Here is a 26759-nt window from a genome sequence, read left to right on the forward strand (position 1 = left end):
AAGTTATAAGAGTTTCTTCAGCTGTGCTAAAATAAGCCTTGAGCATAATACAATCTCCTGTCTCCCAAAAGCTGAAAAAGATTTTTGTGCTACTGTCTCCCAGTTTTGGTAGTTTGTGGATGATATAAAGCAGGTAAATAGCAAAAATGCTTTATGTCATATTCTTTGTCCACAATGGTACCTTGACTGGTCCTATCAATCATGACAATGAACCACAAATGCAGAAGCATTCTCTTTGATTTCAGTTCTCTATGGTGAGAAGTTCTGACTGGCAAAAAAACTTGGTCCCACGCTCATGGCTTAGCAGCTGAAGGCCAGATAATTACACATATTACAAAATAAGCAATGCATGAATTCAGTCTCAGAATTAAGACCAAAATGTCAAGGCTTGCTTTGCTTAGACATACTGTTTTTTCCTGAAAGAAATAAACTTTTCTTACCATATAATTTCCTTTCAAAAGAGGGGGGGGGAAAATAGAAAACTAAACTTTTCTCTCTCATTTAACCATCTGACATGTTTTGACAGTTTCAAAACTATCATAAATTCACTTTCAGTTATTTAATAAAAACTGGCTTATGTCAGAATTGCACCTTTTTTTAAATGCCTCTTTTCTCCTTCACCCTTTCTGGCTTTGCAAATTTTCCATGTATATTTGCTTGAATGCAGGAAGGCAGGGAAGAACACATTCTAAATCTAAATCTGCTACCACCATAACTGTTTATGAAATACATAGCAAGAAGAGACAAGCAAAATAAGGGCCAAACTGTGGCAGCTGCCCTGAGTTCCTTTAAGCCCCCAGAAAACAAAGTCTACGCGTTCCTTTGTCATGGATGAATACACAACAGTTGGCCTGTAATGAAGCTGATAACTATGTGGCTTTATTCTAAATATCCCACCAAACACCATGAAAATTCCTCTATATATGAACTAATGCAGTTAATAAACAACAGTCCTATAATCAGTACTGAAATATAATTTTCCCGTTTACATTGTTTCCTAGATCTTTTCTTTTTGTTGACAATCTATCCAACTGAGAACTGTGTGTTTTGAGTGATTCTCTTGTGTTTCACGTCATGGGAAGTATTACTGCTATTCCAAACGCAGCTCACTGAACACTGAGGCTCAAGTGAAGGGACAAAGAGGCACTCTCTGCCTCTGGCATGAAGAACTGAAGAACAGCCAGACCAACCACTGGCCTAACTCATGCCCCAGCCTCCCTGACAAGCTACAGAGACCACCTCTCTACATTAGCAAGCAGTTCCTTTACTTGTAGAGGAAATCTTCAGCACACTTGCAGATGTACTTTCACAAAGGCTCCCTGACAACTAACTCGTTTCCTATCTGCATCATCATCCCTGGAAGTCCTACCCTGGTCAGGATTACACATACCTTGACAAACTACAGATCAAGGCAGATTGATATCTAAGAAACACAAGTGCCATAAGAATCTAATTGCTCTTAATATATTTATTAATTAATTAATTAGTAGTATTACTGCTCTTATATACTCAACCACACACAGCATAGATCCTTCCCACCAGAAGTAAGATTTTTCTCTCAACATCAACTGAAATTTCATAACTTGTATATTTATGGTTTTTATTCAAAGTTTGTCCAGTCCTAAATTAACAGTAAATAACAGAATCACAGAAAGACTTGGGTTGGAAGGAGACCTTCAAGATCATACTCTTTCAGCCTCCCTTGCATTCACAGGTTTTCGCTGAACCAGGTTGCTCAGAGCCTCATCTAACCTGGCCTTGAACATTTCCAGGGATGATGCACCCACAGATTCTCTGGGCGACCTGTTCCAGTGCCTTGTCATCCTCATAGTAAAGAACTTTTTCATAATAACCAGTCTAAACCTACTCTCAGTTTGAAACCACAGTTTGTTACACAATGCTAAAAGTCTGAAAGAAAATAATTATAAACGTCTTTATTTTTAATGCACTTACACAAAATGTAAAGGATAGCTGTACTCATTTTAGAAAAGTCCTAAGAGAATACTGATACTATTTCATTCATATTCATTATATCTGATACTGATATTATTTCATTAGATTTAGCTGGAACTGAGGTCTTCAATATAGACTATACAAAGTAATCAAAAGTAACTTATTTAAATTCCTCTGCTAAAAAGACAAAAAAGTTACTACAGCTGTACTTTTAAGAGGCATTGCTTATATTTATATAACATGCCAGAAGTCCTTTAGACTCAAAAAGAATCAAATATGGGTGTAGGAGGTGATATTTTCCATGATTATACATTTGAAAAGATGACACAGGGACTATCAAGAAGGTAATGGATATAGTTTTGGTTTTGCTTGGTTTTAAAATGTGGAATTTGTTATGGACAAGTCAAGATCCTGTAAGGTGTAGAGTGGTGGTGGCCAGTCTGGAACAGGTGGCTTCCTACCTTGTGGATCAAGGTCTTAAATCTTTGTTCTACCAGACTGCACCATTTTACTCATCCAAAAACCCAGTTCCTCCAAGTGATATTTCAGACAGTGAAGTCTGTTCCATTAGACATCTGGTCTAATCTTCCAGGTCTGGGGAGCAAGACTTTACCAATAATACTGAAAGCAGAGGCAGCCAAACTCCCTCTCTACCAAGTACCACAACAGTCTGAGGAAGTCTGCTTATTCCTGCTATCTAACACAGACAGCTAAATTAGTAGACTAAATGTCCCATATAATCACTAAAGAGCTAGTCTCTAATTTTTTTAATCTCTATGGCTGCTAAATCAGGCATAAACATTCCCATATAGATCTAGGTTCTTTGCCTCATGAGAACCAGGAGCATTCAGACTGCTCTCACAGTGTGGCTGCTGAATACAACAACTGGTGGTCATCAGTGACCAGGCATAATAACTCCTTGGCTTCTATTCAGCCACTCAAGACAGGTATTAATCCACCAATGAAAATATATAATGAAGCATATTTCCCCTAGAAAGCCTTGCTCAGGTGCTGGTACTGTTAGTTTCTTACTGCCACTACCAGAAAGACAAAAGTGAAACCGTAGGCTCTCCCCCATCTCAGTATTATACACTGACAATCTTCAATAGTGCAATTTATTACACTCATCAGTACTTTGGCATTTGTAGAAATACACACTTTGGAAGACTATCGTTTCACATCATCAGATGATGCCATTAAAAATATATTTTATTTATGTGACACACTGTCTAGACAGTGCGAGAAAATACTCATTATTAGTTACGAGTCAGCTCCTCCTCAGTGCCACATGGCACACCAAATGTCTTTTTATTTGGGCACTGGATCACACCTGAATAAAGCAGTGGAGAGGTGACAAGGCAGAAAAAGCTTCAAGAAATGAACACACAAGAAATGAAGACCCAAATATCTTCTTAGATGAGTCAATACTACTTATTGACAAATAAGCTCCCCGGCAAAGCAAATACTACCATTAGCAAATCCAAAATTATGTTTTGAATCATCTGGCCTAACACATCATGTGCACTCTTAAAAGTGAATGTGAAATAGTATAAGCATATAAAGGAAGAAGGAAAGGAAAGAATTTGTGTATGCCGTTTAAGACTAACAAGTATAAAACCAGATTAAACCTCTTTCTGAAGCCAGCAAATTCAAACTAATTCATATTGGCACAGAAATCTCAGGTGATCTCACACAGAAAGAGAGATATTGGGTTAGCCTTGTAGGCAGACTCCAGCTCCAGAAACACGCAGGAATATGTGTTTAACTATAGACACTGAAAACAGCTGTAGGTAAACTAATGAGACCACTCACAGGGTATACAATTACACACAATGTTTCTAGAGCTTAAAGCATCACAGCAGTCTTAGTCTTGCACAATAAAGGTTAAAACTTCCTTCTTTCGAAGCATCTTCCCTATGTTTTGGATTTTAAGTACAAATCAGACCCCAGTTGAAGCCTGAATTGAAAGAAAAATCAGCCATTACTACAGAATCCATAAAAAATATACACAAATTTTTGAAACTATTTTGGGTATCATATCGCCACGATTGATGACACTTGTACATTACATACTTCATTTCAAGCCCAGCAGATTAAAATTAAATGTTTAGTTTTATTTTTCCCCTCAACAAATACATTAAAAAGGTTTTTATATATATATAACAATATTTTCATCAAGCCACCTAAACCTATTACTCCAACATGGCAATATTGATCTTTGTGCATCAGTGCGGCTTCTACGGCTTTCTTCTGTATGTGCAGATACATGTGTGCCTGTATGTGTATGTGCACACACACTTCTACACATATGTGACCAAATTTTACTTACTTGGTTTTGTGTATAAAAATACTTACTGTGATTTTTTTTTATATATATTTTTTTAAACATTCAAATTTGGAAAGCTGTAAGAGGGAAAGAGCCTTCAATTACACTGAAGGGAGTGTTAAATGGAGGGGAAACTTAAGGGCGAGAAGTCAGATGCGAAAGAGAAACCACTCAATGATACGAATGCAAGCGAAATATTGACAAAGTAAGGAAGTCTGATGCATTTGAACTCTGAACATTCAATGTGGATGCATTTAACCCTTTCTGATATGGTTACATTCTCTTGCATATAAAAAAAAAATCTTATGAAATGTAGCTTTAACTCTGTGCTGTGGAAACACCCTACATTTGGCTTGGGGCTTACCTATACACTGTGTGTCCCTGAGAGGTGGATTAACCAGAAGAGAGGCCATTTTTAGCAGGAAAAGCAGACTATTCCCCAGCAGGACGGGAACGCTGCGGCGGGGCAGACGAGGCTGCCGGCAATGGCCACGGGCAAGTGAGACCACTAGAGGGAGCCGGCATTGTGCCGCGGCACGGGGAAAACCCCTGCCCGCACCGAATACTCAAAATAAATGGCAAGCTGCTCAGAAAGCCCAAGGGACACGCTCTAAGAACAGTTCTTCCCAGGATCTTCAGCCACGTGATATAAAGGAGAGCCTATGATACTCTATGTGTGTGTGTGTACACATCAGTATGTACTATTCTGTGCCCACCGTACCAACAGAATATTAAGTGATTGTGCCTAAAATTCAACTGTATTAGTTTCTTTCTCAAAAGAGCAAATAGACAGCCCTGGCTTCAACAAAATACCTTTTTCAGTGCCTCCTATTGTCACCTCTCACCCCAGCCAAACAAGTTAGATGTTCCCCCCTTGCCCCCAACCACACTTCCCCCTCCACCTTCCCCTGCTTGGGCGATAGGTTTCTTTGTGAAATATTCCAAAAGTGGAATTGCAGAAGCAACCAATAGGCAGTGTTGTGCCTACAGCTCACACTATATCTAGTCATAAAACCTGGACTGTGCACACACAACTATAGCCATGTGACGATGGCGTGAACTTGAACATACCCCAACAACATTTAACACCGTTTCTTTTTTTGCACCAAAACACAGAGAATCAAATGAAACCTGGCATTTCCCTCACACCTATAATGAGTCAGAGAGATCAAATGGCAAGCAGGGAAGAAATAAAGGCTCACACAGATCTTTATAAACACCCTTTTGGCATCACGTATGTGCTACAAAAGCTAAAATAAAACCCAAGGGCAGATACAATTAAAAGTCACAGAAAGATAGTGACTGCACTGGCATCTGCAGTGCAGACCAGTTCTTTATGGTCTTCTTGGAATAGAAGATGTAAAGCACATCAGTGCCTGTTTGGTAAGCTCTAAACTGCTCAGATATGAAGAAATGAAGAACTGCTGAACTAATGGCAAACTCTAAAATTATGAAAGAAAAATTTAAAAATGGGGAAATAGGTGTACCTGGATGAAATACTAAACATAACAAGAATAACCGTCCCCAAATGAGTTCCTAGCCATTATCTTTTCCATAATTATTGCAAGTAGCTTCAGTAACTGTGCATACAAATGACCCATTAGAAACCTAACAGGTCATTTCCAAAGGTGATTATGAGCCCTGACTTACAGTGCTACTTGAGTTTTCTCACAATTCTGTTCAGTGCCAACAATCTGCACAAAATTAAGATAAAATGTCTTTCCAAAACACTAAGTGGAAATAAACTCTCAGGAACTAAAAGGTGAACACTGAGGTGGTGAACACTGATGAATCAAATGCAATCATCTTCATAAATAAAATGTCAAAAAATTTGCTTTTGTCTATGCTCTGGTGTTAGGAGAATGGAAAGGAGGCAGCAATCATACATTAGAGCCCTTTCAATGCCCCATACTACAATAAATAATGATGAGTATAACAGTGAAAGTCTAAGGGTAGGCAGGAGAAAGAAAAATCACAGTAGGCTATCAGAGTGGACACAGATAGGACACAGTATGGAGAGCAGAAACATATCAGTAGATAAAGATGAACCCAAATGAACTCCTTAAAACAACAACAGGATGCTCTTCACCTAAGTGGTCCTTCTTGGCCCTGTTTCTTAATGGGTAGATATGCTATCACAACAAATGAACAAGCAAGAGGTTTGGTTTAGAAAATATTAGAAAACTATTCAGAAGCACCATTTAAGGAGAGTAATAAGGAACAGGAGTATAGATGTGCAGCTTCCTCAGTTGTTGAGGTTGTTAAAGAAACAGCAGGAGACACAAAAACAGATCCTGTCACTCCCACTGTGAATGGCTTGGGCAGGTTGTAAAGAAATTAACTGAGCAAAACCAGAATAGATTCACTTAAAATGTGCAGAGAAAAACGGTAAGAGGAAGCATCCCAAGCTATATTAACCATAAGAAATAAAGACATTATCAGTTTTCATTTATATCAACTAAATAAGAAAACAAAACTGTAAAAAACTTTGATTTTAACTGAAACTGAGCAAAAATATTGACAACTAACAAATACTGACCTAGCTTACATTTAAATGTATCTCAACAACTGAGAAATAAACAGTCAAGGATGGTATCAAACTTGGACAAAACACTCTTTTGATTCTGGAATTGTGTATGTGATTTTTTTACAGGAAGGAGTGAAACAGAAAATGGGACTCTGATACTACTTGTTCTTCTCTCACTTTCTCTTCTAGCACAAAAAGAGAGAAGAGGCAAAACAAACACACTGAGATATTATACATTGTTCAGCCAGGCCTGGGATTGTGGGAGTCTCTCAACAGACCTTTCCTTTTCTCCAGAAATACCAAACCCTTGCAAGAAAAGGTATGAGAGGCTGTGTGGCCTCACTGGTTCTGCAGGGAATCAGCAGCCTTCTGTCTATTGCTCCCCTCTAATATTTAAAACAATCTATCTTTGTCTTTTCTTCTTTTTAAACCATCTCAAATGCAGGCTTTAAACACATGCTCTACATCATGTTATGTCATACTGGAACGAACAGCTCCTCGAAAGGCTGAACTTCTATTTGTGATTATTTATATAAAAGCTGTGTTTTCTTTTAAACTGTATATATTTTGATGGACTGCATCTACTGACGGCTAAATTCCCAAGCCTTCAACCTGCCATCTTAAAGAAGTAGATTCAAAAGAGTCCAAGTAGAGTTTACTGTCAGTCTGTAATGAGAGTAAAATTATAAATCTCTGTACCAAAAGCCAGCTGCTTCATTCTTAACTCTGATCCCCCCCCTTTTCTTTTGCATTCTAGCTAGCATACAGCTGCAATAAATGTGGCTCTTCTCACAAGTCATGCAGATGTTAACAGTTCTGTAGGACATCAAGAAACATTTCAAGAATCTTGTAAGCGCTGACTAAACTTACTTGAATAACCCACACTATCTCCTCCACATTCCTATTCAGTAACATTAGTCTCCCTGAATATATTAAGGAAAAAAAAATACCATTTAAGCTAAGGCTTTAATGTCTAGGTCTAAATGCACTATCAATAAACAAGGAATGTTCTTAAGCCATCAGACAACAGATATTCAGATAGTAAAGCAAGGGAGTCAATTTATTCTTTGCCACGATGAGTAATGCATTTTTGTTTCTTATCTATGCAAGAATAGTAAAATGAATGTCTGAAAATATATATTTATAAAAGTCATGGCTGTATGTATTTGAAAGAATGGATCAGAACTAGAGCAAGATCTTTTCTTCTCTAGTAATCAAATGGATTAATACTAAATTACAGCGAAGGAGTTCAAAGTGCTACCTAGTACATTTTTATTAAAGTTGTATTAGCATGACAGTCATATGCATTAAAGATTAAGCTAAAGCCTCAAACCACACTCAGCAGCAGCAAGAGTCCAGCTGTGCAGGTAGAGGACTAGATACGAAATGCATTAATTAAGTGGGTTTATACTAGAGATGCTGTTTTAATATTCTTCCCTCTTCAAGCAGTGTGCTGGGGTAGAGCTAATTTTCTTCTTAGCAGCTAATGTAGGGCTGTGTTTTTGATTTATGCTGGGAACAGTGTTGGTTACACAGGAATGTTTTAGCTATGGCTGAGTGGGGCTTTCACACAGAGTCAGGGCCTTTCTGCTTCTCACCCCTCCCAGCAGTGTGCAGGCTGGGGGTGCACAAGGAGTTGGGAGGGGGACACAGCTGGGACAGCTGACCCCAACTGACCCAAGAGACATCCCACACCATGTGATGTCATGCTTAGCAATAAAACTGGGAGGAAGGTTGGCTGGGAGGCTGCTGCTTGGGGACTGGCTGAGTATCAGTCAATTGGTGGTGAGCAACTGTACCAATTTACTTTCTTGGGTTTTACTTTTCTCTCTTTGCTATTTTATCTTTTATTACATTTATTATTATTATTACAATTATTATCACTATTATTATTACTAAAATTATTTTCACTGTTTTATTTCACTTATTAAACTGTTCCTATCTCAACCCACAACTATTCTCACTTTTACCCCTTCAATTCTCTTCCCCTTGTCCTGCTGGTGGGGAGTCAGCAAGCAGCTGTGTGGGACTTGGTTGCCAGTTGGAGTTAAACTACAGCAAGCAGCAAGTTTAGTCTCCTTTTTGGGGTAGGACTTTCAAAACACACGAAGCAGTTTAGAAGCTCAGTCATCAACAAAGCAAATAAGACTCACACTCATGTATTACTCCATACACTTGAAAATCCCACATCAAATACCCTACCCTGTGTGTAAACTTCACACTTTGAAAACCCACTGGAAGGAGGGCTGCAGAGCGATTCACAGCACTGAGCCATAAAGAGATCACAATCTTTGACAAGTTCAGAAACAAAATGTGCAGTCAAGAGTGTCTATGGTGGAGTTTTGAGATTGTCTCCAGTCAAGTGTCAATCTCAGCAGAGTTTCAAAGAGAACAGGGTAGGGAGAAATAAAACGAACATACCAGTACATTTCCTGCAAGGAATCGATAAAAAGACCTCACTTCTACAAAGGCTTACATACCTGCTCAACTTCAGATACTTATCCTATTATGTAGCACACTTGAAGTGAAAATCAAGTCTTTGAAGACACAGGGCACAAATAATTTACCATGAAATGTGGAACTCGGGGTATTGTTTGTTCTTTGATTTAGTAATTCAGGAAATCTGAATATAAAACAGAATTGCAATGGGCTATTTTCTAAATGCTTCATGACACTGCTTTTAGAGTAATTTCATCAAAATGTCATAAAAAGACATTTAAGCATTTTGAGATAAGCAAAAAACAATAGACTACAACCTTAAAAGAAGTTGATGTAATATTAACAGAAGCTCTGTAATTAGCTAGTCCAAAAACCTCAAGCCGTCTTCAGGCTTCTTCAAACAAAACAAATTGGAAGGAGAGAGTAGAAAGAACTAAAAAAAAAAGGAGAAAAATAAAGAGAGAGGAAAGAAAAGCCCCATGAGCCAGAGTCCCTCACTGCTGTTATTTCTCCACAAGCGGAAATGCTCCGTTCAGTCATGGCTTAGGAGGCATAAACATCATTGAAATTCAAAAGCAGCTCTGAGAAAGAGGACGCCTCAATTGGTATGCAAGTGGTGTTTTCTCGCCCTGAATACATTATGAACTTGCAGCATGCTAATATGCCATGCTATCATAAGCACCAGATGGAACAGTAGGCAGTGTATGTCCCATCAAACCTCAGGAAGATGTATTAATGTTCCTGCTCTTTTTTTTTCCTTCCCCTCCCCTCCCCCTTCCCTACTACAACCCCTCAGCTGTGTCCCCAGACTGGCACATTTTGTAGCATCAGTCACCTGCTCTCGAAGCACAGTTCTTCAGGGTTGCCTCATCTTCACCAGGTGGTGCCAAGCATCTTTTCAATCTTTTTTATCGCAGAAGGTAAAGGCCACAAGACGTGTCAGGCTGTGCTTACTGAAGGGTACCGAGTACAAAAGATAACATCATGAGATAAATGATAGATGAGAAAGACTTTGAGTTTAAAGCTAGCACAATAGTTTTAAATTATGTATAAACGGCACAGCACAAATTTCCCCCTCAGTACTATTGGTGAATGAAGAATTGGGGAACAGCAGCAAAGGGAAAGGTTTTCCAAATAATCAAATAAAACAGAGGGAACTGGATTAAAGATCTTTGAACTTAATTCCTTTTTTCACCACACTGGAAACGTTTTCACAGAAGATGTACACAGTTCAACAGCCATTTATAGGGTAGGGGCAGGCTTTAATTTTAAATCACAGTAAGAAAATGGCACACAGGCAAATTAGCTTACAGGATTTTGATTTTTTAAAATATATGTTATTCTAATGACATTCCTTGGCTTTTTGTGACTAACAAATTGCTTGAAGCTGTGTGTATGATTTGAAAGACATGGAGAATTTTAATACTGCTTCACATCATTTATTAATTCAGTCTTAAGCAGATTTTATATTGCTAAAGAGAAATGTGATCTAGTATTCCGTATGAAAACATGTGCATAGGTATATAAAATGAAAGCACGTATTTTCTACTATCACCTGAACTTTTCTTATCTATTCATAGAAAGAAGCTTCCTATTGAAATATATGGTTTGCGAGAAAATTATTTTTTCTTTTTCTGTTGCTGTGCTCTTCAGAATGCAAAATAAGATCCTCAAGACTGAAAATTAAGAGCCTGTGGATTCAAAACACAAGAAAGACCAGAGATGGCTGAAGAAAAGCAAATCAGCTTTAAGCATTTGAAGTTTGAATGTTCAAGTATTTTTAAACAGGTTTGTTTTTCAGAGAGACATCACATCAGTAAACATTTTGCCATTTTCTGATATTTTAGAAACCACCTGCTGATTTACAAACAGCTCTCACTATGCATGTAAATTTATTGTTTTCCTAACAACATTAGCCTTCTCATAAATACAGTCTAATTCTACAAGATGCTGAGTATTCACAACTCACACAAACTTTTCTGGGGATTAACATTGCTCAAAATCATGTAAGATCTAGATACAGAAGTTATCTGTTGCATGTATTAGAAATATTTTTTTGACTATTAAAAGTCTGGTTGGCCGGGATTTCCAACCACATATCCAATCCTAACTAAATAATTACCTTTTTCCTTCAAACAAAGCATGTTATGACTGTTATTCAGAAATAACAGGCATTATTCTAGCATCTATTAAGTCCAGAAAGGCTTTTGCAAGGATGTCTTAAGGACTGAGTATCAGTCCAGAAATCAGACCAATTTTTTCCTCTTTCTTTTCCTACTGAATATTGGGTGACTTGTTTTGTTTCTTTATATATAGCCTTTAAGGGTAATTTGCTAAACTATGATTTGCATTGTGCAAGTAAGTCTGTTTAAGTTCATTATCCTGTGTTATAAAGTAATTTCTGACACCTTAACAGCACTCAATTTAATTACAACACACTGAAACAGTAGAGCTGACTCCCAGAGGAACCAGTTTGGATCAGAAGATGATGATATATGCTAGCTGCTGATCAGCTTCCAGCATCAGATCCACCATCAGCTGTTTTCAAGAACAATAACAGAACAGCTGCATCATCACAGTATTTTGTGTCGAAAAGCTCTCCAAAAGCTAGCAATTGCATGCAACAATGTGCACATACCCACACCTGTAAGCAGACATATTTAAAACCAAGCAGCTTTACTGTAATGACTAAAGGAGACCAAAAAAACAAAGAAAACAAACAAAAAAACCCAAATCAAACAATCCCCCCCCAAAAAAAAACCAAACAAAAACCCAAGCAAACAAACACCCCAAAAACAAATTAAAAAAAAAAAAACACAAAGAAACCCTTTTGATTCTGATTCAGTAAGCATCAATTCCTGCACCAGAATCCCCACTGGGTAATACATCAAGGCATCTATTCTATATCTAGTGTGGCAAGAGAGTGAAAACACAGCCTCCAATAAGAAAAACACTTGTGACAAAACTATTAAGCATTCCTGGTGATTAAGCAATAGACACTGATTATTTCAAGACTGTCTTGAACCAATGCCCCAGACAAAACCATGCAATCATATCTGCGGTTGTCAGGATGAAATCAAGGCATCATGATTTTCTGTATTCCTTCAAGAAAACACAAGCTACTCAGTTGCATCCACAGAGCTCTTTCTGAGAGAATACAGAAGTTAACCGCGGAAAGTCTATATAATTTCTCTTGTGGCTCTACAGAGAGATGCAGGTCGATACCTTAAATTTAGGTAGTATTTTTACCTTTGGAGCTTTTACAGACTCAAAAGCAGTTTGAAGCAAAACCTTTAAGGCAGCATAAATGAAAGCATTCTGTTTCTGCTGGTGTCTGAAGATTAAATACCATTACTTGCCTTGCTCAAAATGAAAGGAATTGGAAATTACTACTCTACCAATTGACATGTCACAGGAAGAAAACTAGCTGCTGAGCCGGCAAACAACCATGCAAATCAAACCCAAAATGTGGTTCTGTCTATGTAGAGGAGTCTGGAAAGAGCAAAGAAAGGCTGTAACACTGGCTTTCCAGGCAGAGAACTTACTATACATGCTCTTTAGACTCTGCTTTCATACCAATCTCTCAATCAAAGTTTCAGGTACAGTTTCATCTCTTGTGCAGCTGAATCAATAAATGTAGAAAACCCAAATTCATTTGCTTTTACAACCAGAGAATAATGTAAAGAGAGATGCAAGTAAATTAACGAAACAAGATAAGCATTCTTCAAAATACTTTAAAAATTTAACATGAGAAACACAGATAGTATTCTCAAAGAAGCCACCATCTCACTTCTCCATTTTCAAGGGGACAATGAAGTGCTCATCTTGGCTAATAGGAATTCAGAAAAGAAAGATATACACTCCTTACTGCACGTATCCCCTTTAAAAATTTCGAAGGACTTTGCCTTTATTTCTGAAGATACAATGCAGTCAAATGCTGAGCTCAGAGTAAAATAATCAAATATTGATTTTAATTAAGTAATTTACATTACCTTTAAGATCTAACATGGATGAGATTGATGGAAACTCTCTTTCAGGACCCTAAATAGGGTCCTGAAAATGTAGTGCCATAGAAGGATGAACTCAACCAATGTGGACCACTTGAATTCTAGAAACTCAGTTGTCCTCCTCCCGTTAGTGGAAAAATGAAAACTAAAAACACAATCCCAAGAGGCAGTAAACTCTGTCACAAACCAGTTTCCAAGAAGAAAACCGATAACTTTCAAAGCTATTAAATGACAGTGCCATATGACCTTGCTGGATATCTAATTACACCCATTCTTTTACAAACATAACCACAGTTGCTTTAAAGAGCATCTTTCCGCTTTCTTTACTGTGTTACAAGGTCCCTGTGTTTCACTCAGGATTTCATTTCCAAAACTGACAGAAATCCCAATACTTTCTAAAAAAGAATAAGATCATTGCATATCCCTGTTTTTAAAAGACTATTTTTGTACACTGCAGTGTTTATAGTCTAAAATGTCCAAAATAGTGTATCTAGCACGGTTCCAGGCAAAAAAAAAGTAGTAACAGTAACGCTGTCACAGAAAATGACCTCTTCTAAATTTCAGTTAGACAAACTTTCTCCTAAAGAGAATACAAATAAGTGTGTGCAAACTAGCAGATATAATTACGCAGTCGACAATTATGTGGTGAAATAGACTGGAAAAATAAAATTAAAACAATAAATGTTAATTTGTATTTGCTAACCACGGAAGATGTGGCTGGTGCTCTGCAAGGCACAAAATCCCTTAAAAAATAAAGAATCTCTTAAAAATTCAAGTAATGATATGAAGAAGTCACATATAGGAAAGTCTATGTAGATGGCATTCATTTGGATTATAAAACAGCTACAATGAAAACTCAAGGCTGTGTGTACACATGCTTATTGCTCTGGCTTAAAAGGGCCACCAGAATATATTTGGAATGCACAGTTTAGAATGCAAGAATCAAATTATGGCTGCATTTTCCTATGATGTGAGTGCACACATTTTCCAAACTGCAATCTTGTGGCAGGAAGAGTATTTGAGTCATGTGTGCTTGCATGACTCACAAAATACATATTAAGGAGAGATCTGAAAGAAGGAAGGGGAAAGGCCCTGTATCCCTAACTGGGAGATTACTCCTTTAGCAGGATGTGGTTCCAAACAAGAGACAGTGAGACATTGAACTCAGCTTCACTAGCAGAATCAGACAGAAAGGGGGAACTACAAGATTCTGCACTGGAGATACACAGGAAAGCTCCCAGGCCTTGGAGAAGAGGATTATAAGCATATGAAGAAAATTCCAGTAAAGCATTAGAACTGAAAGTGTACCAAGTTAAATTTTAGATATGCTTTCCAAATTACTTACTGAAGACAGAGTAGTACCTTAAACCCCAGAAACGATGTATTGATAAGCTGGAAAGGGCGATGGACTTTGAAAGGTAAAACATGTTCCTGCTTCTTGAATCATCATTTCAAACTTCACTGCAGTTAATTAAGCATTTGCAAATGCCACTTACTCAAATCTCAGCTCAATATAGCAACTCCCATTTTTAAACAAAGAATGATATTGCCCTGACCCTACACCAGATCTGCCTGAATTTGCAGTACACTTGAAGGTTTACCAAAATACATTTTTCTTCCTTAATCCTCAGCTTCTCTCCAGGAGGTGATCCATACCAATTCCTTTCACTCTTCTATTTCCACATTTCTTCTGGTCTTTGTCAGGTCAGTACTGCCAACATGCAAAAATAACATAAAAATAGCAGAGCTTGTTACAGTCTGCTTCCAAAGGGATGTCCATAAGGAATGAGAACCATATGAGCAGAACTCTTAATAACTGTGTCCACTGCTGATGGTATTTCCTTTTGAACTTCAGAAAGATTTCCTGTCACCTTTGACTTACACTTTGTGCCTGTTTAAAAGCACAGTTACGTTGCAGGCATAGATCCAGAATATTTATCCACGCTGATACCTAAATATCTGGCTGGATAGTTTTAATAAACTCAGATGTGTGGGTCCTACCAGGTAATTTTTCCTCATGAAAATTTCACAGGATTACCAGATCCCAAGAGTAAGAAACAGAAATAAATCTACAGCTTATTACACAACATTATGAAAAAGCTCAAGTAAGGCTCTAGCTCCATGCCATAAGAATTTGAGAAGGAGACTTTTAGAATGTTTAGAACTTCTTTAAACCAGCTGCAAGAACATTACTAACAGGTGGTGTGCTGCAGCACAGGGACAAAACTAAGAGGTCTGTGAACCTTCAGTTGAAGTGTCTCCTCTCAAATCCCAAGGCCTCCAGCAAGTTGTTGTCTCAAGCTGTTCTGCAGTTAAAGCTCACAATGAGGCTCTTTCTCCACACTCTGCCTATAACTTGCAGTAAAGAAGAAATTACTAGTAGAGAAAAAATAAAAATAAAACAATAAAAAAAACAGCAGCGAGAAATAAATTCAGCTCTGGTATATGGAAGCAGAGCTCCATGAGCTGCCAGAGGAAGGAGGTGCAGCCCTTTGAATCAGGGTTGAGCCTGACAATTCTACTCTTCTACCAGCACATGAAGTCCATTCACAAAGCTACATAACAAATAATAATTTCAGAGCAAATTTAATGAATCCCTTCGGGTGTTTGAAGATCAACACTGCTGAAATTTCCCCTAAAACACAACACAGAAGGAGGTGCCAGAGGCTGCTCTGCTCTCCTCTACAGAGCACAGGTCTCAGGCACCTCAGACCAGGTGTCCAGAATTAACAGATCCAGCAGAATGAAGAATCATTAGGCAAGCTGAAGTGACCCTAGGAGATTAGACAGTCTATGCCCTTCTGTCTTAAAGCATGTGAAGTTTAGATCAGGTTGCAAGGGTTTGTCCAATACAGGATCTTCAATAATGAAAATATCAGTACCTCTCTGAAAAAACAGTTTTAATGTCTGACCATCATTATGGCGAAAACTTCCTGGCATCTACTTGTGTTTTATCATGGTCTATTACTCATGCCTTTTGCCTCTCATCTTTACCACTGTGCACCTTGAGAAGAATTTGGCTTCATCCATCTTCTCTACGCCCTCCCATTAGTTGTAGATAGACAACTCAAGACAAAAAGATTATATAAAGTTAATTATATTTAACTAGCAACTGCCTACAGCTTACCAACAGGAAAATTCCTGCCTCAATGACTTGGAGACATGGATTCCACAGCATTACTCTCTCCTCCAGAAAAACTGTCCATATACTCGCCTTCACAAGATTGGCAAGTAGAACTGGTTTGTGTAAGACACAGCTAGGCAAGATGGAAGAGTGAGCTTTGAAATTTTTTTGCAAGATTTTGAAGTGGAAGCCTCACTCTGGAAGTGAAACACACAAATTCAAATCCTCCTTCTGCTTGCTCACTCTCAGGTCTGGAACATATCCCTGAGCAGTGGGGAAAGCTACTGCCCATTAGCAGTTTATGGGAGAAATCTCCAGAGTCCCACCCAAGAACTGAACAAGAAACGTTAGGGCAGAATGTGGCTCAAGATCAACAACAGCAAGGGGAAGGTGACTCCTGCACTTGCCCCGCTCTTCATCTGGTGACTCTCATGTACATGAGGCAACAAGTACAAATGTACATCACAAAAATGGAACTCAGTGCGGAGATGGCTGAGCTGCTGGAGAGTTGAGCCAGTGAATATAGATAGATAGAATGGTACAATGTGTCAAGGACTTCACCAGCTTCACAGAGGAACTGCATGAACATGGACTTAGCATAGCAGGATATTGAAAGAAACAAGCCTTGCCAAGTGGGCCAATATGGCTAGACTGCATCTGTGTGTAAGTGAAAATCTAAGCACTGCTGTGCCCTCTGTTTTTCCCAATTTAATCTCTACTTGCCTTAGCATTGCTGGCTCTATGCTCCATTTTACACCATACACATTTCTGTGAACAAAAAGTAAGCCTACACGTGAAGAGACCAACACTTCTAAATACGCACTGGGCTTCCTCTGAGATTACCTACCAGATACAGTTGTGTGAACAACTCAAGACACAGAAATGCTTCAACTCCAAAAAGATATTGGGCTGCTTAACTCTATCAATACCGAAGGAAACCCTGCCATACACAGATGTAGCTTGACATGTTCAGGAAACTTTAAAGCTGTAACAGTGATGCACCCAGGAATGAGGAGAGTTAAGAGGCACAGCGCTTCGGATTTGGAAGGCAGCTACTGCTTCAAGTGCACAAGTTGTTTTGTGACCTGGAAGCAAAATACCAAGCTTCAGCTGATTTTTTTGTAGTGTTATCCTTGATGTACACACTTGAGAGAAACACGGATGAAGCAAATAAACTAGAAAACTGGTAGTGGTATATGTACATGTCCTTAAAAAAAAGAACCAAGTATCATGTCCTCTACTCTTAAATGTATCAATTTCTTTGTATGGACTTTAAACTAGCATATAATATAATTTCATTTTATGCAAAATTCAATTGGTCTTTTCAAATCATATATACATAGATCACATTGATTTGTAAGCTATGATTGATGATCATGCCTTATATATGTGAGTGTGGAGTCCAAAATCTTCAAATCAAGATGTGATTGGTGCTAAATATCCTGGTGCTAAACACCAAGGAAGTACCTGTCCTGAGGAACTAACTTGGCCGTTCTTCTTTAGCTAAGGGCCTGAGCTATAAAGCTTTCAGTCTTCTCAGGAAAAGAGTGTTTGAGACCCTGATTAGAAAAAAAACAATAATAAAAAAATACACATATATATTCATTCCTGCAGCATGATCTGCATTCCATGATGTGTTAGTTACTTTCCATTCATGTGTAGCATGAGGCAGTTCATAGCCCCATGGGTTGAAAATAAGAGCAATAATGTAATGCAGACTTTGGAATTTATTACTACCATAAAAGACGAAGAAACTTTAATACTGTGAAAAGCAAGTCATCACATGTCACCTCCCAACCCTGTCTTACATATCTGAAGAACCCAGTGACCCACGGTCTTCTTAAGGAAAGAGCTTTTCACTCGTAGCTGAATCCTGAAGATAAAGTCATTATGTAGGATGATTGGAATAATGATGCAAAGTTAACACTCAGACTTAAGTATTTCCAGACATGTTTTCCCTATTTGGCAGGAAACTTGTTTTGTAAGACACAGTCTTCCTAATATAACAGCATAGCAACTGCAACTTAGAACAGAACAAGTCGGTTAATGGACTGTTAGGACACTTCTGCTGTGTAACACCATTTAGACGCATGTATTTAAAAAACAGGTGGATAATCCAAATGTTCAGTTACTAGGACACTAACAGTTATGTCCATAGCAATTTTGTTTCTGTTCTTTAAACAAATCATCACTTGCAAGCACTAATGTTAAAACCAGAAAGCCACTCTAGTACACAGTGGCTATAAATGCCAAATCAATTTTCAGCAGATAATAAAGTCCATGTTTTACAATCAGCAATACACTGTTTTACTACCCAAAATGTAAGCTAATAATATATAGCTCTGCTAAATGGAAAATGCAGATATGCTGTTAAGAAATGGGCTGGCTGTGAGATGATGGATCATTTCTGCCGGGACCTTCTTAAAGCTATGTGCAAATGTTTTGAAAATATCACATGATGTGGCCATGTGTTAAAAATTACAGCCAGTTAAGTTCTCTGCTAAGAAAAATATGTGGGCAATTTATGAAATGCACTCCAGGATGGAGATATCTTAAGTAAAACCAGATTTTGAAAACAAACCCATTTTTTTTTGAAACATGAACTTTAAAAAAAAATAGTTGCAGCCACATCTGGAGAGCAGAAGTAAAGAAAGGGTGGTCTGACCTAATACCAGGCCATCTTCTGAAAGAGCAGCATTATTTCTGGGCTACAATGACTGTGATCACTGATTGTCCTTTTAAGGAAACCATGCTGAATACTGCCATGGGCAATAATAAAGCATTTTGTAGGCCAACATCTGTTCTTTGAAAGTACTATAAAATGACTGATAGATTTGTAATGTTTCATAAATAAAGTCCGGAATAAACAGTAAAAAAAAAAAAGAAAAAAAAAGAAAAAGAAACCAACCACCACATTCACAGTAATCAGAGAAACTGGTGTACGGTATTAGATTTGAACACTGTTCCCCCAGGAACAATTACTTAGAGATAAACGCTTCCTAGAGTTCACTACACAGAATGACAAAATGGTTAACTTGGTTACGGCAAGCTGCATGTTAACAGGATTATCTTTCTAGAGACTTTTCTCAGAGTTGCAGCAGTGCCTTCACAGAAGTCTGAATGGCTTTTACAGCGCTTCATTAGCCAGCCCCACTGCTGTCGCTTTGCCCCGACAGGAGAGCGAGGAGGTGAGCACCCAGTCGCAATTATAACAGTGTGAGCATTTCGTCTTTGAAGGGCAAATTTAGTTTGTGTAATTGTTATCACCACACATAAACCAGAACCCGTCTTTATTACTTCCTGTTTTTCCCCAAAAAGAAGGACTTCACATGTCAGAATCACTAAAGGGATGGTTCTGAAATCAAGACTTCACACATACACAAAAGGCACTGACATAATATCAGATTACATAAAAATACACATCCTTTTAATCTCCTGTACATAATGTGCTTACTTTTAAAATACAAAATCTGCCCCAGATGGCTAATAATGCCCATTTGAAAAAACACAACACCACAATATTAAAGGGCTAAAATATGCCGTGAACAGATTGAGAGGCAGTTCATCCTAGAGGAGAGTAAAAAAGTGCAGATGGGTGTCAAAAATAGCCAAGTGTCAGATCTGTTCAAGTATCTCCATTCTGGCACATGCTCCCAGTCACAGCTGTTAGTGTATTCTCTGTATCCAAGTGCAAGGTTTTCTAACACTCAGAGCTGACATTAAAACACACTTCTTGCTTGCTGCTTCTTTAAGAGAATGCTGCAAATAAAAGATTTATTTAATGGCAAAGCTTAACGAGTATTGATAAGGGTATACATACTTGAGTGTGGCACATGCCATTTTGATTAAAGATGCATGAAATTTTAACCAGCAGGTAGATTAAGTAATTTAAATGCCAAAAGCTTAATAGGTTTTCAAAAATGTCCACTCCAGGCATTCCAACAGTTTGCCAATAGCCCTGAATAATGCACACAAGGATCAAAACTGATAAGATTGTGTCATTTTAGTACACCTAAATATCTTGATAAAACACAGAAATAGTAAACAGCATAAGAAGATGAGTTTCATACAAACATAAGGGAAACATCAGTGGATGAAAATGATGCACAATGTACAGTTTTCCTTATTTATGAATTACCATTGTATTTCTAATGAAGACCACATTCCCAGGAATGCAATGCATGCAAATCAGATTTGATGTTTAAAGGGTTAAATTGACCTTTCATAGTCCTCAGTTGTTATCTATGCAAATTAATTTGCCCATATTTCAACCATATAAATCCTCTTAACCTTGTGCTTTGAGCAAACAGAGCCCACTTTCTTGTTACAATCACAGGATCAGCAAGCATACCAACAGTAGGGTACGACCGTATACAAAAATCCTAAAAGGAAAACATTCTTCCAACAACTGGCAATACCTACATGCAACTGTGGCTGCAATAAACTGGCAGATACTGTTTCAAAACACCATCTGCGAGGTGTACAGACTCTGTGATCAAGCATAGCCTCTTCTGCCTGTCCTACCCAAATAATCCACAAGAACCAGCCAGCTGTAGGATCTCTAGCCCCGTCATTTTTTTATCCAGAACACAAGCTGTTATAATCAGGCACATGGCTTTCTCCAGTCCTTACCAAAGGGGGAAAAAAAACACAAACAAAACACACCAAATTCAATATACTCAGTCATGGTCAAGCATCTCACAAAACCCCTCAGACAAATCACCCTGCATAGATGCGTTTTTATTGGCAATAACACTTATAAATAAGACAAGTGATTGTAAGATCCAAGGGTAATATTTTCATGAGGAAACCGACCTATTATAACTCCCATCTCCACAGCAATTCCTCTAATTCAGCAGATTTTTTTATTGTTTTATTTTGAATCAACATATTTCAGTGATTTGCCTGGTGACAGTGAAGGACTATGATTTAGGACAAGGCTGGAATAATCTGTTTTATAAATCTCCCTCACTTCTCCAACATAAACAGCTTTTCACAGAGATAATTTCAGCTGATGGGTAAACGCTGTGAATGATCTCCAACGATCAAATGTTTGCAGATTCAAGGTGCAGCTGACAGTCGTGAAATCCAGCCTGAAGCTGTATTTCTCTTTGCTAAAATTGAGCCCCCGTGCAGAGACCTGCACCCACAAAGCTGATGACTTTCTGCTATTTCTATCCCTTTTCATTGAAACATCCAGTCCTGCTGTAAGTATCATCTCTAGCAGTTCACTTGCACAAATTCCCCTCCCCCAAACACATACACAACAGAATTAGCATCCGCGATCGCTCCGTACCCGTATCAGCTTGCAAATCGCCCTCTATATTAAAAGAGAAAAGAAAAAGAGAGGGAAAATATACTATCAAAAAAACGATTAGCGTTTCCTCATTTAGAACCGAAAGAGCTGCAATAATTTCAACTCACCAGGCATCCTTGGATAAAATATACCACACTGTAAATGGCTCTCTCCTAAAAGCAAGCTTATTTAGGGCTCAGTGCCTCCTGTTCTGGAATGAACAGAGAGAAGCGAGGAGGGCCATCAGAACTGGCTGTGGCAGCGTAGCTGGAGGCAGGATGCTGGGCGCGTGCGTTTGCCAGGCAAAGACAGATGGAGAGCTGACACTCTGTATTGCACTTGGAGCAGAAATGTGAATGATGACAGGAGCACATGTGGCCTTGAACCCAGCCCTGTCTCTTCAGGCAGAACAATGACAGGGATGTGTGTGCAAATTATCACAACCCCGGCTCCCCTCAGCTGACTCCTTTTACTCTACCTTTCACACCAAGTTCCAGATGACCAAAGAATAGAAACTAAAATGCAGAGTGATAAGCCAAACACTGAATTATTCATTTTTTCTTTAGAAGTTAACCCTTTCCTCTGCTGACAACAATTAAAGAAAAAGCATCACTTTGAATCAGCTCTCCTCCAAACGTGGAAAAAAATCATTCTTTATTTTAACAGCCATAATTTTGCACTCCATAAGATTACGTTTGTTTGTTTAGCTGGAAATTCAAAACGTGCACAAGAATATACAAGAGAATCCCCCCCGCTCCCCACACTTATGACATTATTATTCCCCTTTACCATAGGGAACAGAGTATCAAAATCACTCCCTCTCTCAGATCCACAGTAGTATGTGTAAAATAGAACACACTTAGAAAGCAGACCACTTATATTTTACTATGGTGCTTTTAACCCCCTGGGATTCTTCCATTGATATGTTCCAAACATTTGCAGCTTACTCTCCTTTACCTTGCATAGTGATCCATGGGGGATGAAAACAAAATCTTCCCTGTACAGCTTTTTCAAAAGCTAAACAATCATGTCCTCCCAATTTCTGATTTTGTGAACCCCTTAAATGTTTATCCTTCACATGAATAAGGTATGCCTGGCTAGGTTCAATTCACTCTTCCCTATTAAGCTTTAATGGATACCATGATACATAAAACTACAAGTCTTTGTTATAGTGCTTTATCTAAAGCTGGCTATTTTCTTCTCAGCAGTCCCTCTTTAGTCCTTTGTAAAACATCTTTGCCTCTTAGAAGAAGCATACGCTTGACTCGCATGCCTTCTGTAGCACATAGAGCTTTGCACAAAATTCTAGGCACAAGAAAAAATACTGTCCTTTTTAAAACTCTGCTCCCATTCACCACTTGAAAAGTGCTTTAGTAACGAGCCATTTCTCCAGCAACTAGGATGTAGGTCTTGGTTCTGACTTTGCCTTTGAATTATACATTCAAACCTTTATGGAAAGGCAACAATTCTCAGTCAGATCTTCTCAGTGTAAGGTCTGTCCTTGTGTACTTATTTATGCACCCCCCTGATTTGCGTTATGCCATCTTCTGCCTCTATTATGCAGAAACAACTCTGCTTTTAGGCCTTCCTCTTCTTTCCTCTAGCTACCACAGAGCCTGATAAAGATCTGTTTAGGAAAAGGACATACATGCAAAATTAAGTAGAAAATAACAGTCCCTCCTAATGTCCAGACTTAACTCATGAATATTTCTCACTTAAAGAAAATAAATCATTTAATTTACTAATATTTCTATTGTATCTTTCTAACACAATCTAACTGGCATCCTTAAGTTTCATTTAAATAGGGGAGAAATTCCAAACACAGAATGGCAAATCCAAGACTAATCAAGAAGAAAAGGAGCAGCTCCCCTGCTCAATAAACAGCCCAGCACTAACAGTCTAATGTGTCTACCCGTTGAGGTAGATCTTTTCTTCACTTCATCAGACATCTACTGTAATGAAGTTCTCTATAATGGATTTTTGAGTGTCAGAGAGCCCAAGAGAAACATGAAAACCAAAACATGAAAACGTTTACCTGACCACTTTCATGAAGGGAGGAAAAATGGAAGGCCAAAGGGAGGGAAGCAAGGGAAATGGAGACAAGTGAAGTCTGCGCCAACAAGGCCTTTAAAGACTTTACTGTCCTTTTGGTTTTATTATTTGATGCACTATTTAAAACCAGTCAGTTACTATTGTATTTGCTACGTTGTTTTTCTTTTGTAATGCTGTACTCTACATGAAAAGAAAAACATTTTCACAGTTGGAAATGCAACCTTTCATCAACATAGATGCAGCCTGAATCAGCTTCAGAGTAGAAAGTAACGTGTCAATGGTATGACGCATTTTAATAAAACTGAACAATATTCACTCTTAAAAGAAGGTCTTAATATCAATACATTGTAAATCCACAGACCATGGCTCACGAAATTGAACTTCCATATGCTGTGCGATTATGCATCCTTTTTCTGTGTGTAAAAAGCCTTTTTAAGCTGTTATCTGACTACGGTAATTGCCACTTAAATTGATCCACGTCAACAAAACCTGGATCCCTGGAGATTCTCACCTAGAAGTCTGTTCATGGAAGGGGCTAACAGAATGCCTGTGCATCTGAGACTACTTCAGCATTTTCTCAAGCAGCCAGCTGCATGAACAGTTTTCCCCTCTCATTATTTAATACACTGAGGCAGGCTGCAACCCATTTGGCAGTTCTTCCATGAAAAAGTTTCTGAGGAAATTAATTTGCTTTCCCCACCCCCATTTCTAATGCAGTCACCTGAAGCATGTCCTAGAAGTTCTTGCACTCGGTCTAAAATTTTAGCAGGCCAAGCAAAAGTGGACAGCCCATTCTGTAAAATTGTTTTATTCTCCACCAAGAAAACAAAGACAGTGGTTTTAACACAGAACAGTTCTGCTGCATCACAAGAGTCAGGGTACTGCCAAAATGAAAGAGATACAAAGACAGTGAAAAATCCACAAGACAACCTAGGGCCAGTTTCTTTATGGTGCACATTACGTTACACCATCCTGGTGGGCACCAGCTCCTTCTTTGATGATCACTCAAAATGCCTTACAAAATAATTTTAAATCATCCTCTAGGAGTCCTTAGTTTGAAAATGGATAGAGAAAGCAAACCAGTATCCATAGTCTTGTATTTGAAGGGGATGAAGAAAGATTTTTATGCAGCGGATGATATAAGGTAGCCAAGACATGGATCTGATGGGAAATTCCTAATGACCATCATTTAAAAGTACAGAGATTGCCTTTTGTGCAAACCCAGCTTAATAACAGGGACTGGAAGTCCACTGAAACACATCTGTAGTTAATGAAAGCTCTCTATTAACAGTGAAGGAAGAATTTAACTCAAAGCTTTTCTGTAGGACTTCTCAACTTCCCGCTCTACTTATAGCAGACTGTTGTGATACATTGTGACTTCACACAGTGGGTATTAAGTGAGTTAATTCAAAGGAGCTGAAACCTCATTGATCCTAATTGAAAGCAATACACCCAACCAAATAGTTTTCTACCCCATCTGCTCTGGCCTGCCACCAGCTATTCAATACAAGAGAATTAATAGTTTCAGATATTCTAACAGACCCAATAAAAGCACTCATTTAAGCAGGACTGCATTAACAAAGTGAAAAACCAAGGGCAAAATGGGTTCAAATGGAGCATTTTACTCCTAGTTGGCTTTAACAAAGCTGAATAATGCTTATTCTGACTTTTTATGTGCAAGACTTGATAAACTGAATGAGAAGGCACTCAATGATCAGTCAACGAGCATTGATGAATGGTCATTAGGACCCCCCCAATCTCAGGGAAGGCCATTCCACAAAGTGGCACACCAGCTTGAAAGGGCGGACTCACTAATGTCCAGATTTCCCCGCTTGCTTGTTCCACTTTCACTTTCAGACCACTGGCCACCAAATGAGGCTGACATATTGGAAAATAATCTTTTATGGGCGAGTGGTAAATAAAAATGGAGGCATTAGCTGGGCTTTCAAATTCAAATCTACTAGTTTTGTCAGCCCCAAAACGTTTTGATTTTCCACCCAGCTGGAAGCTATTAGTGTTTTCTTAAGGCATCCCACTGACAGGGCAAACCCACCTAATGTGTGAGCTCTGGAGCTGATGCGGGGGACAGGGGACAACCACTTCTGGATGCTTTCTTAACTTTATTCAGTTGACTGTCCAACCACAGTAAAGGTAACATCTTCAGGAGAAGGTCACTAACTTCTTGCTGCCCAAGTATCTCTGATTGCCTGGTGCAATGGCAGCCCACCTAAGCCTGTAATGGGACCCTCAATGAAACTTATTCCATGACGTCGTACCTAGCCTCCCTTGGTTTTACTGTACTACCACAAAAAGCGCAAGCTACCCAAGAAATGCACTTCTCTATAGCTTCTAATTCTTTGCTTGGAAATAGAATTTAAATATTCCAGTAAGATATGTGCTTATCTGTTAACAGCAGCTCTTTATGCATGCAACACAAAATATTTGCCAGATAACACTAAACATTTCCCTAAGCATTTCCTTATTGGCAAGGCATTCTGGACTTCTGAAAAAAAAGACAAATGAGATATTTAAAACATGCACTGCTCTGTGAAACATAGACTAATTGAGATTACCTACACAAATAAAACACTGAGCAGTTGAAAGGTAGTCACCAAGGTGGGAAGAAAATATTCTTTGTTATATAAGACAAACTGTTCATGATGTTACCTCAAGTACTGGATTAAATTCATTAGAGTAGAGAAAGCATTCATGTCTTTTCAGTTAAGAAAACTTGTATGCTATATCCATATTTCAACAATTCTCCAAAGAGTATTTAAAATCATCTGTTAAGAAAAGGCAGCCTTGACAGTGCATTAGGCTTAACAACCTAAATAAACCTAGACTGCCTGTTGGTTTTTGATTAAAAAAAAAAAAAAAAATTCTTGTTGAACACACAGAAATCCCAGTGACATTGTGGGTGCATTTCAGGTTTTAAAACATTGAAAATATACATTGAGACCTAACATGAAGTAATAGTTCCACAAGAAATTAACTGACTCAGGATGGGAGGGACAACATTCAGGCCTTAAAGAATG

At 38.4% G+C, this 26759-nt stretch overlaps 1 protein-coding gene across 8 annotated transcripts in view; it reads right to left on the minus strand.

The window, feature by feature from the left end:
- Positions 1-26759, minus strand: part of RUNX1T1 (RUNX1 partner transcriptional co-repressor 1) — a 116474-nt gene that overhangs the window by 58805 nt on the left and 30910 nt on the right. The window contains exon 2 of one of the 8 annotated variants that reach the window (XM_058832092.1): positions 10081-10198. The exons of the other annotated variants lie outside the window; for them this stretch is intronic. The gene's annotated coding sequence lies outside the window, so the exon portion shown is untranslated. The remainder of the gene's footprint in view (positions 1-10080; positions 10199-26759) is intronic. 8 annotated transcript variants of the gene reach the window in all.

This window comes from Poecile atricapillus, chromosome 2 (assembly GCF_030490865.1).
Source record: "Poecile atricapillus isolate bPoeAtr1 chromosome 2, bPoeAtr1.hap1, whole genome shotgun sequence".
In the NCBI taxonomy this organism is placed as follows: Eukaryota; Metazoa; Chordata; class Aves; order Passeriformes; family Paridae; genus Poecile; species Poecile atricapillus.